A 3,618-nucleotide genomic window follows, 5' to 3' on the forward strand; every position below is an offset into this window, starting at 1 on the left:
TTACCAGACATTCAAAGTATAAGGAACACATAACCCATAATGAGGAATCAATCAATCAGAACTGAATTGGTAAACAAGAATGTTAAAACAGTTATTATAACTATAATCCAGATATTCAAAAGGTTAAGTACAGATGTAAAGAAAGTTTTTTTTAAAAAACTGAAAATACCCAGATTGAACTACAGATGAAAACTGCAACATCTGAAATGAAAAATAAACAGATGGGATTAATAGTAGATTAGTCAGTCATAAGAATACATTTGTAAACTTGAAAACATGGCAATAGAAACTACCCAAAATACAACACAAAGAGAAAAAAAAAATTTTTTTAATGAAGGGTATCAAGTCAAGTGGCCTAATACGTGTGTAATTAGAATCACCCAAGGAGAGGAGAGAGAGAGGTCATGGAAATAATATTTGAAGAAATAATGGCTGAAAATGTTCCAAATTTAATTAAAACTGGAAACCCACAGATCCAAGAAACTCAACAAACCCCCAAGCAAAATAAGCATGAAGAGAATTACATCAAGGCCTATCTTAATCAAATTGCTAAAGAAACCAGTGATAAACAGAAAATTTATAGCAGCCAGAGAAAAAGATGAGATGTTACACAAAGAGACACAAAGCTAAAGATGAGAGCAGATTTTTCACTAGAAACAATGTTAGCAAGACAATCTCTTTAAAATACTAAAAGACAAAAACTGTCAAGCTAGAATTTTACAACCAGCAAGGATATCTTTCAAAAACAAAGGTAAAATAAAGACGTTTTCAGACACACAAAAACTTGAAGAATTCACCAGCAAACCCACATGACAGGAAATTTTAAATAGTCTTTCAGGCAGAAGGAAAATGATACCAGATGAAAATATGCATCTATACAAAAAGCACTGGAAATAGTAAGTATATGTGATTTTTAAATAAATCTCTTTATAAGATAATTGACTTTTTTTGTTTTTTTAATTTATTTATTTTATTTACTTTTGGCTGGGTTGCCTCTTTGTTGCTGCATGCGGGCTTTCTCTAGTTGCGGCGAGTGGGGGCTACTCTTCGTTGTGGTGTGCAGTCTTCTCATTGAGGTGGCTTCTCGTTGCAGAGCACAGGCTCAGTAGTTGTGGTGCATGGGCTCAGTAGTTGTGACTCGTGGGCTCTAGAGCGCAGGCTCAGTAGTTGTGGTGCATGGGCTTAGTTGCTCCGCGGCATGTGGGATCTTCTCAGACCAGGGATCGAACCTGCATCCCCTGCATTGGCAGGCGGATTCTTAACCACTGCACCACCAGGGAAGTCCCAATAATTGACTGTTTAATCATAAATAATAGCATTGTAATGTGGAGTTTATAATATATATATATATAAGCAAAACATGACAACAACAGCATAACAACCAGGAAGGAAGAAATTGAAATATTCTATTTTAAGGTACTTATACTATACATGAAGTCGTAAATTGTCACTTACAGGAAGACAGTGATAAGTTAGAGTTATATACTATACACTACACACTATATACACTACATTTGAGCAACGTCTGTGTTTGTGATAATTTGCAACACTGAAAAAAATCTAATATACTTAATCCTACCTGAAACAGTGTTTAAAACAAAGTCTATGTCTGAGCAAATGTTATCTTGAAAGTGTTGATTTTTTTTCTCAACCTGTTTTCTAACAAAGCTCTTTGTTGGTTTTCCTTCTTCTGCATCCCCAATACAGTATTAAAGAAATATCTCAAAGTTACCAATCTGCTCAACATCAACTCTCCAGCAGTGCTAAATGTAGCTATTCATCTCTGTACAATTATAAGCTGCTTCATTACTTTTATTTCCCTTGTCCTCTTGGTCCATCAAACTTACTGAGTTATAGGGAAGAAAAGTTAATCCTATTATGTAATTACATTAATTATTGCTACATGAATCACTCAGCAGGGAAAAATAGCAAGCCTGGTATAATGAGAAACTAAAAGAAGTGACCATTTGTAACCCCGCATCTGATAGGCCAAGTTAAAGTCACCATGAATTGACAGGTTGTTTTCCCTGAAATATGACAGTTGTCAAAAAAAGTGTGATTTCCAGGTGAGCTATGTGTGGTGTCATATCCACCTAATGCACATGGGGGACCATAGGACCCATGGAAACAAGCAGCATATCTCTCGGGTTATTCTTTGAGAAAAAAAATCATAATCAAATTGTTTGCAAAACACTAAAATACAAATCGACCCCCTTTAGAGTTTCACAACCTTTAATAAAGATGACCCAGGTTTCAAGATGTACAGAAATCATGACTGTTATACTGACCTAGTGGATCATTTATCAGTATGAAGTATTCCTCTTTCCCCCTCAAATACCTATTAGATTCTAGTTTTCCTAATATTAAAAAAAAAAAAAAAGATGATCCAGGTTTCTGCAGAAGAGAAACCTATTTAACTTGGTTATTCCCAAACCTATTTGATATGTATTCTGTCCAAGTTTTATAGTTGAGTTCAGTGGGAGGTAAGTGGAGGTGTGTGTTTACTTCACATAGTCGGCGGAGTCATTTCTTTGGCACACCTATTAATCCCTGGTAACGCAAATGTTTTTGCATGGAAAATATTTGAGGGAAATGTGGGTCTAGAGATTAAATTCATCATGTGTTTATTTATCCTATCCCTTCTTTATGATGATATTTCACTCCAGGTCAGGGGTTGATAACATGTGAATTTGTGAGAAGAATTCCCAGCGTAACTGCTCACAGATGGAAATTGCCACCTCAACCCCACCTCGAGGTGACATGAAGCACTGCTGCAGTCCACAGTCCCCTGAGATAAAATGCATCCACCATAACTTAAGAAGTTCAGGCATCGAGGACCAGGCTCGGCTTATCGCTCTAAGGCATTCAGCAGACATTTTCTGAGCACCTACTTTGTGTTAAGCTCAGTGCATTACTAGCCTGCCAGCAGCACACTGGTCTTTCAAGCTCACAGAAGGTGTGGCCATGCCAAAGAAGGTATTGAGGAGGGATGATGACTCACGGACCCCCAGAGGCTTCTGAGAAAGAGGATGGGTAGCTGGGCTGGAAGGTGACTGTCATCTCCAGTACAGAGACCCTCAAACAAGGTCATGGCGTGGCACTGCCCTCACCACTTGTGCAGAACCTTGGATGGGTCTGGATGGGGTAGAGAACTCACCCACTCAAAAGCAAAGCCAGTTGACAGCAGACATTAAGTTAAATCAATAGGCATTAAGTTAAATCAATAGGTGATGCAAATTTCAAGAGCAAAGAAGTAGGAAAGAGGGAAACGTAAGAAACAAAAAGAATAAATTACTTTCCATTTTGCATTGATTCTAAGATGCACATTTTTTTCACATTTTGACATGTCTGAACTCTCTGAAATTGAAACATATCTTATAACCCCAAGCATCTTACAATAGCTGGCCTCCAGGCATCAACGTGACCTAGTTGTCATTGCCAGCATGTGCACACTTGTTCACAGCTGTTGCTGTTGTCATCACTTCAGCGGGATTATGTGCATTATTGGTACTACGTGCGCTAGGTTTAATTGCCGTGTAAGATGTCTTCAGAAAGATTATACCATGATTCAGTATTGAAAAGAAAACTTACAGTGTATTCAGAAAGGCAGGGAGACAG

This window comes from Delphinapterus leucas, chromosome 21, assembly GCF_059928025.1.
Source record: "Delphinapterus leucas isolate spDelLeu-1000000601 "Yukka" chromosome 21, BTC_Dleu_Yukka2, whole genome shotgun sequence".
Lineage (NCBI taxonomy): Eukaryota > Metazoa > Chordata > Mammalia > Artiodactyla > Monodontidae > Delphinapterus > Delphinapterus leucas.